Raw genomic sequence first — 17,340 nt, forward strand, 5'->3', positions numbered from 1 at the left:
ACCTGAAAACGAGTTCAGGCCATGCCAGGAAGGGAGAGGCAGACATGCCTCATTATACCCTTCTCCCTCTGGAATTCAGGCACAACTGACCAGCATTCACATTAAAACAGAGATCTCAAGACTGACAAAGCAGGCTCCTTGTAGCAGTAAGACACCAAATCCCAACCTGACTCTGGTATAGCATCACATGACACATCGCAGACCCTGAAGCAAATCCAAGCATTTTACCTCAAAATATATTTATTTGACAATTTTGGAATGGCCTGCAAAGCCATCTCTTGTGGGTGAAATTTGCAGTCTGTAAAAAGCGCAAGTAAACGTGCATATGTAAAAAGAATGCGGGTCCTTTACTAGGTCTTTTCCAGAGAGCCGAAGCCTTTTAAGGTCCAATAAGAGACATTTACCTTCTATTCTCTCTGCAGCTTGTTACCTGGAGGCTTCATCTACATGACAAGAGCCTGGGCTTCCACCACCCCCACCCCCTTATCTTAACTCAAGCATTTCTTTATGCTGACTTTAACTCTCTAAGCAGGGCTTAACTCTTTCAACCAATTGCCCATCAGAAAATCTTTCAATCTACCTAGAGCCTGGAGGCTCCCTGCTTCGAAGCGTCCTGCCTTTCCAGGCTGAACCAATGTGTATCTTATGTGTATTGATCTATGTCTTTGCCCGTAATGCCTGTCCGTTAACATGTGTAAAACCAATCTATAACCCAAATACCCGGGGCACATATTCTTCTGACCTCCTGAAGCTGTGTCCCAGGCCATGTTTCTCTAATCCGACTCAGAATAAACCTCTTCAAATATTTTACAGAGTTTGGCTTTTTTTATGAACAGGGCTATTTTTATTCCAGTTTATAAATAAGGAATTTGAAGTAGGAATTATATATCAGATATTGCCTTACAAAAATGTCACTACCATGTGAATCTTCATCTTTCTAGACTAACCTGGGCAACATGGTGAAACCCCATCTCTATTAAAAAATATACAAATCAGCTGCATGGTGGTGCGCACCTGTGGTTCCAGCTACTTGGGACGCTAAGGTGGGAGAATGATCTGAGCCTGGGAGGTCCCAAGCCTGGGGAGGTCGAGGCTGCAGTGAGCCGAGATTGTGCCACTGCACTCCACCTTGTGTCATAGCCAGACCCTGTCTCAAAAACAAAGAGATAGATATATAGATAGTGTCAGGCCTCTGAGCCAAAGCTAAGCCATCATATCCCCTGTGACCTGCACGTACACATCCAGATGGCCGGTTCTGAAAGGAGCTGGGCACATTCCTCAGCCCCGGGCTCAAAACTCCCTGAGCCTAGCACAAACACATCCCATCCTCCCATCCCACCACCATATATCTCTCAAACTCCCTGAGCCCAGTATAAACACCACCTGGAAAGTCTCCGATAAGGGGACAGCCGTTCAAGGTTACTGAAAGCGCAGGAGCCAAAAGAATTTCTTTGTTCCCCTACAACTTTCGGGCTATAAAAAGCAAACGCTCGCATTGTTCAGGGCCCTCTTGTATACTGTGTAAAGGAGGGACCAAGTTCGAACTTGTAGTAAAGATCCTTGCCGCTTGGCTTTGACTCTGGACTCTGGTGGTCTTCTTTGGGGAACAAACAGTCTGGGCATAACAGTTCCTGCCTTAACTGATCACGTTCCACCACAAAAGAAGTGAAAATGGCCTGTTTCTGCCTTAACTGATGACATTACCTTGTGAAATTCCTTTTCCTGGATCATCCTGGCTCAAAAGCTCCCCCACTGAGCACCTTGTGACCCCCCCACCCTGCCCGCCAGAGAGCAACCTCCTTTGACTGTGATTTTCCACTACCCACCCAAATCCTATGAAACGGCCCCACCCCTCTCTCCCTTCCTATCTCTCTTTTCGGACTCAGCCCACCTGCATCTAGGTGATTAAAAAGCTTTGTTGCTCACACAAAGCCTGTTTGGTGGTCTCTTCACAGGGACGTGCATGACAGATAGATAGATAGATAGATAGATAGATAGATAGATAGATAGATAGATAGATAGATAGATAAACAGAATAAAACCCAATGCATTATCACAAACGCAGCACCACACAAATCAGGAAACCCAACGTGCTAGCACTCCACTCTAGAACCTCTTCGAGGGCTCACTCCCAATCTCTTCTCTCCTGACTTTTATGAAAATTACTGACTTCCTTTTCCTTGTAATATTACACTCTCACATTTGTTCCTCAACACTGGAGTTTCATTTTTTTCTATTTATTTTTCTTTTATAAAGGCAGAATTCTAGGTGTTCTTTATTTTTGTGAGAATCACTTATTTTGTTGCATGAGTGATATTTTATTTGTTATGATTCCTGTACCACACTGAATGAATGTACCACAATTTATTTATCTGTAACCACTGTTGAGGTAATTTTTCCAGTTTATGGCTTGAATAAAAAATACTGTCTTAAGCACTCTTATACATGTATCTTCAGGCATATGTGAACATATTTCTGTTGGGAAATATATTTGAAAATAGTACTTCTGAGTCTTAGAACATGAATTTATTCACATTTAGTAAATTATGCAAATTTCAGGAGTGCTTGTAAATGTTTCACATTGCATATTTTCTGGATGTAAAGCCATTGTCAGTTATATATTTTGTAATTTTTTTTTTTTTTTTTTTTAAGATGGAGTTTCACTCTTGCCCAGCCTGGAGTGCAATGGTGTGATCTCAGCTCATTGCAACTTCTGCCTCCCGGATTCAAGCGATCCTTCTGCCTTAGCCTCTTGAGTAGCTGGAATTACAGGCCCCTGCCACCACACCCTGCTAATTTTTTGTATTTTTAGTAGAGACGGGGTTTCATCATGTTGGTCAGCCTGGTCTCAAACTTCTGACCCCAGGTGATCCTCCTGCCTCAGCCTCCCAAAGTGCTGGGATTACAGTCATGAGCCACCGCACCCGGCCTATAAATATATTTTACCTGTTGTGGTGTGCCTTTTTAGTCTATCCATTTTTCCTTTGATAAATAAAAGTTCTTAATTGTAGCTTTTTTTTTTTTTCCAGCATTTTCACTTACAGTTAATGCTTTTAAGTCCTATTCAGGGAGACTTTTTTTTTTTTAATCAAAAATGAAAATATTTTAGAATCTAAAAGATATATTTATCCTATCTTTCTTATTTACATCTATAGTACTTCCTGTATTTATATGATGTAAAGTAGGAAGCTATGTTTTAGGGATTTAAGTATATATATGTGTGTGTGTGTGTATATATATATATAGACACGTTTATATACATATATACACATATATATACACACAATACATAAACAATGCAAATACATATTTTTTTACTATGAATATATAATTAACCAAGTTCTGCTTATTGAAAAGGTCATACTTTTTCCATTGACTGCAGTGACAGTTTTGTTTTAAATCTACTGTTTTTATGAATGGGTATGATTCTGGGTTTTCCATTCTATTTTATTGTAGTATTTCTCTATCATTGTAGAAAGACCATATTATATTTTCTTTTTTTGTCTTAAACCAAGGGAGGGATGCTTCCCCATTTTATTTATTTTATTTTATTTTTCTTCACTGGTATCTATTTTTTTTTTTTTTTGAGACAGAGTCTCGCTCTGCTGCCCAGGCTGGAGTGCAGTGGCCAGATCTCGGCTCACTGCAAGCTCCGCCTCCCGGGTTCACGCCATTCTCCTGCCTCAGCCTCCCGAGTAGCTGGGACTACAGGCGCCCGCCACCTCGCCCGGCTAGCTTTTTGTATTTTTTTTTTAGTAGAGACGGGGTTTCACCGTGTCAGCCAGGATGGTCTCGATCTCCCGACCTCGTTATCCGCCAGCCTTGGCCTCCCAAAGTGCTGGGATTACAGGCTTGAGCCACCGCGCCCGGCCCACTGGTATCTTTTATAACTGAACTTATTCACACTCTCTGGAAGCCATTCCTTCAGCTACAAAATATTCACTTCCTTGAAGAAAGGAAAATATTTTTCATTATTTTTCAGAAAATGACAAAAAGAGCCCTTTATTCCTCTGTTCATGATGACTCAAAAATATGGAACGCTTCACAAATTTGCGTGTCATCCTTGCGTCGAGGGCATGCTAATCTTGTCTATATCAAAACACCATATTATCTTAATTGCTATAACTTTATAAAAATCTTGGTATCCAGTAAAACAAATTCTTCCACAATTTACTCCTTCTTTAAAATTTGTCTATTTCTGACCTTTGCACCCTCGTGGAAATTTTAGCATTTTCTTATCAAATTGTACAGGGTAATCTACTGAGATTTGCATTAGAGTTGTAAGTAATCTATTTGGGGATGGTAATATTTTTATATTTTCATTGCTTTGGTTTTCATATGAAGGCATTACTGTTCTCATATAACAAGATGAGTAGTATTTCGTATTTTAATTTCTAAAAGAGTTTTCTACATTTGTAATTACTTAATATTTTGTAAACTATGTTGAATTGCAGTCTGGGAGAATTTCTTCATTGGAATATTTTTAAATAAAGCTTAAATTGCACTGTGATTTTTAGGCCTTTCAGATTTTATATTTCTCAGTCAGCTTTACTGATGTTCCATTTTTCTGGGTATTTGAACATTTCATTTAAATTCAAAATAGTTAGCATAGAGACAATCAAGATTATCTTCCTATTTTACTCTTTATTCTGTCTATCTTTGTAATAAGTTTTGAAATAAGAACTTAAAAGTTCTCCAAAATTATTATTTTTCAAGTTTTTTTGGCTTTTTGGGGTACCTCAATTTTCCGTATGAATTTTAGGATCATTTTGTTACTTAATGCAAAAACAAAGGTAGGTTTTGATAGTAATTGCATTGAATCTGTAGATCAACTTGAAGCATAGTGTCATTTAAACAATATAGAGATTCCCGTCAATGAGTATAGACTAGATTTCATTCAATTAGGTCTTTAATTTATTTCAATGATGCTTTGTAGCCTTCACTGTACACATACTCACTTCTTTTGTTAAATTTATTTTAAAATGTTTCATTTTTGGTGCTATTTTAAATAAAGTTACAATTGATTTTTTATACTGATCTTGTAGGCTGCAATCCTGCTGGTTGTATTTATTAACTTTAAAGGTTGTTTTTTTGTGGATTCATTATGATGTTTTATAAATTAGATTGTCCCTGCAAATAGACATCGATTTACTTCTTTACTTTCAATCTGGATGCTTTACTTGACTACTTGCCCTTACTAGAAATCAAGTACAATTTGAGTATAAGTTGTAAGACAGGGCATTTCTGTCTTATTGACCCGCAAGGTGAAGCTTTCAGTCTCGCATGACTAAGAATAACATTAGATATGGGTATTTTGAGATACCCTTTGTCAGTTTGAGGGGCTCCATTCTATTCTTAGTTGTTGAGTATTTTCATCATAAATGGGTGTTGGATTTTAACAGATACTCTTTTCTTTATCTATCAAGATGATCATGTAATTTTGGGCTTTTGTTTTCTTGATAAAATACTTTAATTGATTTTCTAACAGGAAACCAACCTTGCAGTTTTGGGGAAAATCTCACTTGGTCATTTTCTTAGACTGTTTTCTGATGCTATAACAGAATACCATAGACTGGGTAAATTATAGAGAATAGAGATTTATTTGGCTTGTGGAGGCTCTGAATTCCAACAGCATGGCACCAGCATCTGCCCAGACATCTGGTGAGGGCCTTCTTGTTGCCTAGTTACATGGTGGAAGGTGGAAAGGCAGAAGCAAGACATGAGACAGAAAAAACAACAGGGGGCTGCTTTTGTTACAAATCCACTCTCACAATCACTAACCCATGCCTCTGATAATGGCATTAAGTCATTCATGAGGACTTGGCTCTCATGACCTAATCATCTCTTAAAGACCACAAATCTCAGCACTGCTGCATTGGGGATTCAGTTTTCAACATATAAACTTTTAAGGAAACCCAAAAGTTGAAACCATAGCTGTCATGCTGTATAGTCTTTTAAATATGCTGCCAAATTCTATTTACCAGTGTTTTATTGAGATTATTTTTGTCTGTCTTCATAAGGCTCCTTTCCCTTAAATTTACTTTTATTATTTTCCATAAAAATAATATATATTTTATCTTTTGTACCCCATCAATGCAGTCTTATAATTATTACTTTATCTAATTGTTTTCAAATCAAGTAAGAGAGATAATGTCATTAACAAAAAATACATTTATAGTCTTTTTTACTGAACTATGCAATTCCTTTCATCCGTGCCCTTTGTTTCTTCATGTAGATTTGAGTTACTGTCGAGCATCATTTTATTTCTGCCTGAAGAGCTACCTTCACTATTACTTGCAAGACTAATAAAATGACTAATTATTTACATTTTGTTTTGTTTTTATTTTTGCTTTTATCTTGCAATGTGTTTTCTCCTTCATTTGTGGAAACATTTGTGCCACACAGATAATTATTGGTTAATGGCCTCTTTCTTTCTTTCTCTTTTTTCCTTTCTTTCTTTCTTTCTTTCTCTCTCTCTCTCTCTCTCTCTCTCTCTCTCTCTCTCTTCTTTCTTTCTTTCTTTCTTTCTTTCTTTCTTTCTTTCTTTCTTTCTTTCTTTCTTTCTTTCTTTCTTTCTTTCTTTCTTTCTTTCTGTGCTTTCAATACGTCTTCATACTGACTTCTGGACACCATAGTTTCTGAAGATAAACTGTAATCTCATTGAGGCTTCCTTGTATGCAATGAGTTGCTTCTCTCTTGCTGTTTTCCATACATTTTCTCTGTCTTTGGCTTTTGACAACTTTTTATGGCGTGCCATGTTGTGTGTTTCTTTACAACTCTACCTCAGCCCTCACTTCAGGTTTGTGCAGAGCCTTCAGGTTCAGCAGAAGTGAGTGTGTATGTCCTTCTCTGTCCTGTCCTGAGCATCACTCAGCCTTGGCCATCTGCAGAGACCCAAGCTTGTGCTTGGGCTTATGGATGCCCAGGAGCCAATGCAGCTTCTGAAAGCTCCCAGGGACACATTCTTCCCCAGATTTCACTTTCAGGATTTTCACTTACCTTGTTTGTGTTTCAAGTGTTCTCCCAATCTCAGGCAGCTACGTTATTGAACAGTTACTTCTGTTTGTTTGTGTTCTGGACAAACATCCTCTGAGAAAAGGCTGTTCACCCTGGGCAATGTCTGCACCAGGCGAATGGAAGACAAGCCTTACAAATGGGACTTTCTACAGAAAGTTCAGACAGGTCAGATGATGACAGTCGTCTGCGATAGAGACTTTGAAAAAGGCCGAGTCCCATTCTAAGCCTTTGAGTGGCTGCTTTGCTGCTAGTTGTGATCACAGCATTTGATTTGCAAGGCTGTCATGGAGCTGGGAGAGGGTGATGTGAATAGAACAAGTAAAAATATCACAGAGCTCACTCTTCTACCCAGAGTTAGCTGGTTTTCTTCAATATAAGTGCTTCCAGATGAGAATAAGCCTTTGGTTATTTTCTGGAGTTTTAATAAAGTTTATTTTGGTAATTTTGGGGAAATGTTCTCGTTGTTTTTATGGAAGGAAGTGTTTTTGGAGGTCCTTGCTCCATTTTTCCTAATGATCTCTAATCTAACTTTAAATCAAACACCAAAGTCTAAATCTCAAATATGGATATTTTTTTTTTTTTGCATCTTCCGATCTAGTTTGCTTTTTATACTTTCCAATTCTCCATTGAGATTCTAGATTTTACCTTTTATCTAATTGAATATGTGATTAAAATGAAAGCAGGCACTTTCCAATACTAATCAAAAGTTACTTTACGTCTCTAGCAGAAGGCTGCACAGAGTATCATACCATTTACATAAGATCAAAGGTACAAGAACCAAATAGTATAATGTGTAGAGATATATTCTGTGATAAAGCTAAAGAATAACAAACAGAAAAAAACACAAAAAGTCCAAGATAGTGCTATCTTCTCCAGTTAAGACAAGAGAGTAGGATTTGAAAAGGAGCACGTGGGTAGCTTAGTGGTATTACAAATACTTTATTTCTTAATTTGTATGATGAGTAAATGAATACATCTTCCATCATTATGCTTCACAACTTACATATAGTTTATATTACCATCCATAGTAATTGCATATTATACATTTACAAACCAAATCCTGATATATCAGTAATAAAACTGTAAGTAATTCCATTATTTATCTTTTACCATCTGAACATAAAAACTAATTAGAAAGAAATAACTTACCAAAAGTAGCATGATTTAGAGTATAAAAGGAAGATGAAAAGTGTTGACAACTGTATATTCATTAAAACATAAAGTCCTGGAATATTAGTCTTGATATAAATGATCTGAAAGGTCAAGATGCTAAGAAATGCTCTCATTATAAACAGAAAGTTTTCAACGTGAACTAATCAAGGCTTCTCAGATGATGACAGGGATTGAAGCCTTGACACAAATATGTTTTGACAGTAGTCAAGGGATTCAGATTAAGAGTCTATAATTTAATTAACTAATTCCAGAAGAGGATCCACAACCAGAAACAGTTTCACATGGGGAGGTACAGAGGTACAAAGAAGGTGGGCAGTAAAAATAAGGCAAATGAAAATGACAAGCACTTTCCAAGATATGTGAGCTTGCTTTGGGTAAGAAAAGATGTCTGAAGTTAATAACAACTTAGGATAACACTGCAGAGGTGCAGAGGATTCTCTATGCTTATGTAGAATGTTTAATCTTATGATTCTGCAGCCCACTGTAGAAGCATCGTAGCAGGAAGACATAACAGGATTTTGTCAGTTTACAGATGTGAAGCACAAACTCAAAATGCTCACTAAAGAACACTATTAGCTCACTCAGTCGTATTTCAAACAGCAAAACTGTGATTTCTGCAGTCATGCTAACTATTACCATTTTCAGGTTACAACCAATACTTAGCATAAAAATTGAAGGACTCTAGTACAACCTGAGATTTTCAATTCTAATAGAAAAATACAATATAACATTTATTCTACATATGTATAATATATATACTTTGCTTATAACTACTTAAACATACTTATCTTTTATAGCATTTTAGCCTTCAGTTTTCCAAGGGAATGATGGTAGGTTCACTTAGCAACTTATGTAAAATAATATTACCACATATTACACATATATTCAAATGCATTGATATTTATAGGTAGATGTAAACACACATAATTCATATCTATTTGTGTTAATTAAAATATGTGCATACACACAAAATTCCATTCAATAGCTATTGAGCACATACAGCAGAGAGAAAATAATATTACATCTTAATTTAACCTTTGTACATTGACTGTTAATTAAAATATGTGCATACACACAAAATTCCATTCAATATCTATTGAGCACATACAGCAGAGAGAAAATAATATTACATCTTAATTTAACCTTTGTACATTGAATAAGCAAGTTACAATTTTTATTAAGTAAAGACACTTTGGAGTTCAGAAAGTGGAAATAGACTTAATGTGTCTAATAGATCCTTCTTCCAAGTCCTCAGTACCATGGCAAAGGCATTTTAAAATAAATATGCAAACCCACAAAGAGGTGACCATCAGAGGAGCAGAAAGCCATTAAACAATATTGTAATCTGGAAAGAAAACAGTTGAGTAGAAATTCATCTAGCAGATCCAAAGAGGCACCACAAGCTCTTGGTGAGGAAAGCTGGAAAACAATCTGATTTAAATGCAGATCCTGAAGACTGGGCATGTTGGTTCACACTTGTAATCCAGGGACTTTGGGAGGACAAGGTGGGTGGATCGCTTGAGACCAGGAGTTCAAGACCACTCTAGGCAACATGGCGAGACCCTGTCTCTATAAAAATTACAAAAAAACGGCTGGGCATGGTGATGCATGCCTTTGCTCCCAGCTACTTAGGAAGCTGAAGTGGGAGCACTGCTTGAGCCTGAGAGGTCAAGGCTGCAATAAGCGATGCACCACTGCACTCCAGTTGGAGTGATAGAGTGATACCCTGTCTCAGAAAACAAAAAAACAAATAAATAAATACATAAATAAACAAATGCAGATCCTCAAAGGGTGCGGGAACCCCCACTGCTATTGGAATTAGGGATGAAAAACAGGACTGCATCGACGAGGTAGACTGTGAGGGTTAATTATGTGTCAGCTTGGCTGGGCCACAGGATGTCCAGATATTTGTTCAAACGTTCATTATTCTGGAGGTGCCAGGGTGGGTGTTTTTAAATGAAGTTAACATTTAAGTTGGTGGATTGAGTAAAGCACGTTGACGTCCCTGATGCGGGTGGGCCTCATCTAACCAGCTAAATACATAAATATGAATAAAGGGCTGACCCCTCCCCAGTTAAGGGAGAACTCTTTTAACCGATGGCCTTTAAACTGGGACATCAGCACTTTTCAGCCTTTGACTCAAACTGAAATACGCGATCTTATGTCTTGAGTTTGCCAGCCTTTGAACTAGAACAAAACCATCAGTCCTGGCCCTTGGGCCTTCAGACTCAGACTGGACCTAAATCATAGGCTCTCCTGGGTCTTCAGGTTGCTGACTGCGGATGACATGGTCTCCTCCATGGTCAGGAGAGCCAATCCCTTACTACATACACATACTCGAGTGCATGCCTGCACGCACACATCCTACTGCTTCTGCTTCTCTGGAGAACCCTGCCTAGGACGAGGACATGACCTCTTCCTGTGAAGCCGTTCAGGTCCCAGATTGTTTCCTCTGTCTCCAGGTATCCAGTGTTTGCCCCTGTTCTGTTTCACTCCAACAAGGTCAGGTTGATTCTGTGAGAGGGAGGCATGGAGGTTCTCAGACAGGGAGAAGCCACCGCGGCTGAGGGCACAGCTGCCATTGTGCAAATGAGAAGCAGACCAACCTCTGTACACCAGATGCTGGACATAGTGGTCTTTCCAGAGCTGGTCCCAGAGCACAGTTAGATGAATTCCTACTTTTCAGACAAAGGTGAGGTGATGCTTTTATGAAAAATCTCAACTGCCAAAGAGAAAAAACGAAGACATGACCCTGTGTGCTACACAGCAAACAAATAATCCATCTCATGACCAAGCTCAATGTTCAGAAAAGCCATCTCTGGCTCAGAACTTCCAAATAGCAGTTTATTTCATCTTTTTTTAAATTTATAAATAAATAATTGTGGATGTCCTGATGCCTGAGGAAAGTCTATGATGTGAAATAGAAAGTTTATATAAATCAGAAAACTAGTAAACGGCTTAAAGGAGGAAGACAAAAAGCCAGGAGCCAAGCATGGCAGTGTGTGCCTGTGGTCCTATCTATTCAGGAGGCTGAGGCGGGAGGATCACATGAGCCTGGGAGGTCAAGGCTGTAGTGATCCATGATGGTGCCACTGCACTCAGGCCTGGCCAACGAGAGAGAGAGAGAGAGAGAGAGAGAGAGAGAGAGAGAAAGTCAAGCAAAGTATCATAAGATTCTCAGAAAGACAAGATAAGTTACTCTACACATGAAGTAAGAATAGTGTGTGACGCATAAGAACATGCTTCTGAGAATTACAGGGAACCTCAGTTAAAAACTTGGAAGATATAGTTAGGAAATTCTCCCAGAAGACAGAGCAAAAACACAGGAACACAGGGAAAGGGAACGAGGACTAATCCTAAAAGTCTTACCACAGTAATAACAGGAGTCTCAGAAAGAAAAAAGATAAGAGAGAAGATGGGAAGGAGGGACTCAGTTAAATAGTCCAAAAAGAAGAGGTTCTTACGTCAGGAAATAGGGATTAGAATACCTTTGAATTCCTCAATAACAACACTAGAGGTTAAAAGACGTTGAAGAGATAATTTCATAACACTGAAGAAAAATTATTTCTAAGCTAGAATTCTATACCCAGACAAACTCCTAGTCAAATGAGAAGATACAGTGAAGATGCTACCATTATTAATGAATTAAAAATAAAAAATCCCTGTATATCTATTACCAGAAGCTACCTGAGGGTGTGCTTCACAGAAATAAAGGCATAAATCAAGAAAAAAAAAAAATATATATATATATATATGGTACAGGGAAAACAGAAGATTCTCACAGGAAGGAGAGGAGAGGAAACCCAAGATGGTGGTGGAGGGAATTTGAAAATGGCTACCATGGCAACATGCAGAGGGTGGCCAGTCCGAACTGGAATAAGCATGGAAATTGTTGGCCATGAACAGTGCAGCAACCTGTATCCTAACTGTGCTTCCTCCCAAGACAACTGAGAGTCATGATGACAACAAATAGGACCATTATCTCAATCTCAGAAGTCTTCTGTTGGACTGTGCTTATGAATTTCAGTGGTTACCATGAAACTTGGGGTTATTTTTTAATCAACTTTGTGGCAAAAACAGTCTGATCTCTGTAGAATATAGAAGAAAACAAAGGGATGTTAAGATAAAATAAACTCTCTTATACAGACATATATGTCTATATATGCATACAATATTTCTGACAGGATAGGATAACCTGTCAGCATTAATTGTATTACAAAGGAAAATTAGATGGCTGAAAAAATATTTTATAAAATAGATTTCTATTTTCATGATTTTATCTTATTTCTTTTGAATTTTTCACCATGTACACATTTTATTTAAATTTAATAAAAAACAAATGTTTTCTAAAAAATTTAATGAAAAATGAAAATACCGTTTGAGCCAGCAACTTGACTTCTAGGCATTTGTCCTACATATTTACACATATATCAATCATCTACATATACATATTTTTATATAAGAATTTTCATTGCAGCATTGTGCTAGAAAAATATTGGAAATAAACCAAATGTAGACAATCAAGAGACTAATAAATAAATAGATAATAGAAAGAGAGATGAGATAAACAGATGGATGAATAGATGGATGGTTGGATTGATGTATGGATGGATTGGTGGATGGATGGATAGATGACTGATAGGTAGATAGATGATAGATAGATAGATAGATAGATAAATAGATGCAGGCAGGCAGACAGTCACAACATTCTTCAGCAGAAAAAATGTGATGAAAAAAGTTATCAACACAGAACATTTTCTTTTTTTCTTTTTCTTTCTTTCTTTTTTTTTTTTTTCTTTATTTTTTGAGATAGAGTCTCACTCTGTCACCCAGGCAGGAGTGCAGTGGCATGATCTTGGCTCACTGCAACCTCCACCTCCCATGTTCAAGCAATTCTCCTGCCTCAGCCTCTCAAGTAGCTGGGATTACAGGTGCCCTCTACCTCGCCTGACATCAGGTGACCCTTCCCCCAACCTCGGCATCCCAAAATGATGACATTACAGGAGTGAGCTACTGTGCCTAGCCAACATAGAACATTTTCTGATATGCATTGTTAAATGAACCAAAAGCAAAGTTAAAGTATAATATGCTACCATTTGTGTAAACACACAAGAAAAATACTAACTTTTCATGTTTTGTTAGATGTGCATAAAATACAAAGCATGTGGAAGAATATGAGGTAATTAAAAAACATCAATTTTATCTGGAGAAGAGACTTTCTGGCAGAGGAACATGTATTCTCATGAGGATTTTCAGTGCACATTTATCTGTATCTTTTGTATTTTTAACATGTGGATATATAACTCATTCAAACATTAACGCCTCATTAGAAAAGGTCAAAGAAAATACTGTATGTGGGAAGCAAATGAGAAACCGTATGAAGATAAGTGACCCAAGAAAGAACAGATCATATAGAGAATTTTTCAAGATAGCTTTATAAAATAAAGTGTTGCACAGCTGTTAAGGCAATCTTGATGGATAAATGTTGCTCTGGAAGAATATAGATGAAAATTGTTTGAAATGCTTGTTCCCTGGTGCTGTAAAGAAATAGCACTTGAATATAAATTTAATTTTCTCAGCAAGGCAATTTTTATACTTTCTGCAGAAAGAGTACACTCGTCAATGTTTTGCCACGGGAGTACACCAAACAAAGGAGACAGGGTCATTTATAACCTGATGCATCCATCCTACTGCTGTGTCCGGTTTCCATTGGCTGGAATGGGACCTCACATTCTGTATTTGTCCCGATTGGCTGGCAACTTAGAACTGATTAAAAGAGACAAAGGCAGAGGAGAACAAAGGAAGGAGGAAGTAACTGGTGGAATGCTGAGAAAGGTAAAAACACCTTCAAATAAGGAAGAGGAACAGGCTATGACCTAACGCTTGCTTGAACCAGTATAAGCATGCCAGGGCAAATATTTAGGCTAAATTGTGGAAGCTAAGAACATAAAGTACACTGATTTCTTTATTATAGATAGCAGATATTTAAGAATGTTAGCACAGGTTGTTTGAATAAATTTTGCTTCTAAGAGAAGTTGCTATTTATTCCTAATTAGATGGGGAGGAAAGTGTTTGAAGAGGAACCTCTACTTTACTTTTTACAAAATGAAAGGGAGAAAGTGGTCAAGATTATAACTTTCAGGCAGAGAAAAAAACCTGAATAAATACATGGATATAGAGAACCTAAGGACCATGTCCCAGGATGATTGGAGCATGGGAAATATGTAAAGACGTCATTAAAAATAAGGCTGATATTCCTGTTGCAAAGATGGTGTTGAGTGCAGGAATGGCACAGTCTTGGAACAGCACTGTACAGAAGAATGATCTATACGTAAATGAAAATATTTTAGATTAAAGGGGAGCCTAATCATCAGTTTAGAAATTTAATTGTTTGCAAATCATTCACCATTTTGTGGAGTATTTTGAAATGCTGTTGATATTCCATAAAGTCTTGCTGGAATATTATGGATATCCTTTTTCTTGATTAATTGGTTTCTATTATATTTATTTTACCTTACGTTTCTTCATCATAAAACTTGGTTAATTAGAGTTGGTTGACTTTCTGCATGAATTGTCACTTGTGTGCATGTTTGTGTGTATGAGATAAAAATTAGAAAACACTATTAAATTTGTGGTCAAGCCTTTGGGAGTTGGCAGCAGAAACCGGGTGCATGAAGTGCTCATCTTCTGCTCCCAGACATCTTCCACTTCTGTTGGTCATTGTTTTAAAACGTACAACTAGTCATGACCTGTGGACAGTGGGAAAAGTTCACCAAATTGCATAAACAATATTTTTAATAATCAAAAGTCTTTTGAAAATGTTAGAAATTCAGTTAATATCCACAGTATTGAATCTGGAAAATCATAGCTACGATCAAAACAATGTGTTAAGCAGCGTGAACATATGTATTAATGATGTGAAATAAGCAGTGTATTGTATCTCTTCCAGAGTGCTTTCTAAGACAATCCCTAACTGAGCAACATTTTATGTGTTGATTGTCAGCTATGTTGCAAGGTGCTGGGCTATGGAATACATACATACGTACATACATACATGCATACATACATACACAGTATCTCTTGCCTTTAAGGAGGGCAGTATAGTAAGAAAGATATATTTATAGACAATGAATGATAATGTATTTTGAAGTATTGTATTACAGATATGCACAAAATTATTGAGATCTGGTATTTACGCTAAAAATTACAAAAAAGTTTTGGACTCTTTCCAAATGTGCAGAAGGGCGCACTCACAAGCCAAGATCAAAGTGAAAATCTAGAAATGATCTGAGGATGTTCATACCCACTCCCCCCTGTATTTTCATATCTATTAATTTGACGTCATATTAAAAAACGTTCCTGAATTTCAGCATTTCAGTGTGCAGCATCATCATGCATGCTCTGTAAGTGGAGAGTAAGATCAATGCTTCTACTTGTAAATGACAGAGAAGAAAACAAAAACCAGCAAATTCCTTCTAAGGTGTCAGGAACATGAGTAAACAGAGAAATCAACTAAGGAGAAAACAGCAAGCAGATTTGAAACTGTGGCCACCAGCGACCCAAGGGAACACAAAACCCAGCCCACTTGCCAGGGAGGCTGGCGGGGCCCACACCAGCTCTTGTGTCCTGGTAGGTCACCTTCTGCTGCATGTTATTCCTGCATTTAGCTCATTCTATCACAAAGCCCAAGCTCTCAATGCCGGCAAAATGAGCCAGCAACAGGATTATTCTCATAGAAAATGGACCATTGATGGCTCAGTCGTTAAAGCCAATTCAGACGCATCATATCTTCTTTGAAGTGTACAACTATACTTAATGTGTAACTGATAAATATTTGTGAAATAACTTATTACCGAAAATTAGGTTTTAGTAATTTGTAGTTAACAAAATAAATTCAGTTTGAACAAAGGGAATATCAGACCATAAAAATTCATAGGATGTAAGAGAGAAAATAGTAAGAAAGGCAGATTTCTCATAAATATTATAAGTTTTGTGATGGTTCTATGCTTATAATTCTGAAAATATATAAACAAACATCTTAAAGATCAATGAAAAAAGATGCCCTTTGAGATACATTAGAGAACAATCTCAAGGAGAAAAAAAATCACCAATTCAATGGTGAATTTGAATAGTGAATATTATCACCATTCTAAAAAACAGGGTATCATTAATATACAACCATGATCCTGTTAGTATCTACTAATTGTGGGAAAACATGATTGGAAATGGAACCAAAAAATGCAATGGGAGATTGGTGGGAAATTTATGTTTTACCATAGGAAAAAAAAAGTGAACGCAAATTATGTAGTTCTTTCGGGATGTACAGTTCTTCCGCTTACGACCAATTAGTGACTAAGGTCCACAGGGATTATGTTAGTCCTGGGCAGGTTCTGAGCTACTCAGCAGTGACCAGCATTCGAGGCCACTGCAGTGGAGGGAGCCACTGTCATCAGTAACAGGCGTATTCTCCCAGGGTCTTCATCCTAACACTGAGCAAGTGGGAATCTTGTCAGCATGTGGTTTTTCTGCCCTTTCCTGGCAGTTGTCAGATTTGTACTTATGTAGCAGCCAGGAGTACATTACTGTTTCCAAGGAAAGGAAATAGCACATATCTTTGACATTGCAAGATCTGACCCACTGCTTTAATAAGAATTTTTACAGAAAAGAATCTGAAATGACAGCCAGTCTTTCCTTCTTCCTTTTTTGCATTTCAGTTTTGAAGCAGCATTCAAAATCAGTTGTGGATCAAGTCAAGATGAACCCTGAAACAATACTTTAAATACCCCCGGATGATTTTGAAGGTATCTGTAAGTGAGAATAATTCATTCTGTTTTAAAGCATTAAGTTAATTTTCCCCAAATGCAACATATGAGTTAAAAGAATCACACCCTTTTTTTAAAAAACGTTGGTGGCATCCAGCCAGAAACTACCTGCTCATAATTTGCTGATTTCTACATAGCTCATCATTTCACGTTGTAAACTCCATTGCACATGGAACACATAGTTAAGACAGAGGAGCCTGCTAAACGCACATATTTGCCATTGGGCTGGAGTCCTGGTCTTTAAAATGTGGCACACCCATTCTTACCCTGCTCTTCCATAGAAGAGAAGGACAAACTGTGTGGAATTTGAGAGACTCAATCCTTTGTT

At 37.5% G+C, this 17,340-nt stretch overlaps 1 long non-coding RNA gene and 1 other non-coding gene across 2 annotated transcripts; one reads left to right on the top strand and one right to left on the bottom strand.

The window, feature by feature from the left end:
* Window positions 1–4,026: 4,026 nt before the first annotated feature.
* On the bottom strand, window positions 4,027–4,128 carry LOC112428212 (U6 spliceosomal RNA). Its single transcript, XR_003020161.1, has one exon. It is a non-coding gene; the product is annotated as a U6 spliceosomal RNA (small nuclear RNA).
* Window positions 4,129–13,803: 9,675 nt separating this feature from the next.
* Window positions 13,804–16,986, top strand: LOC112428208 (uncharacterized). The gene is made up of 3 exons (XR_011607550.1): window positions 13,804–14,141; window positions 15,561–15,819; window positions 16,905–16,986. It is a non-coding gene; the product is annotated as an uncharacterized lncRNA (long non-coding RNA).
* Window positions 16,987–17,340: the final 354 nt, after the last annotated feature.

This window comes from Macaca nemestrina, chromosome 9 (genome assembly GCF_043159975.1).
Source record: "Macaca nemestrina isolate mMacNem1 chromosome 9, mMacNem.hap1, whole genome shotgun sequence".
Classification (NCBI taxonomy): Eukaryota; Metazoa; Chordata; class Mammalia; order Primates; family Cercopithecidae; genus Macaca; species Macaca nemestrina.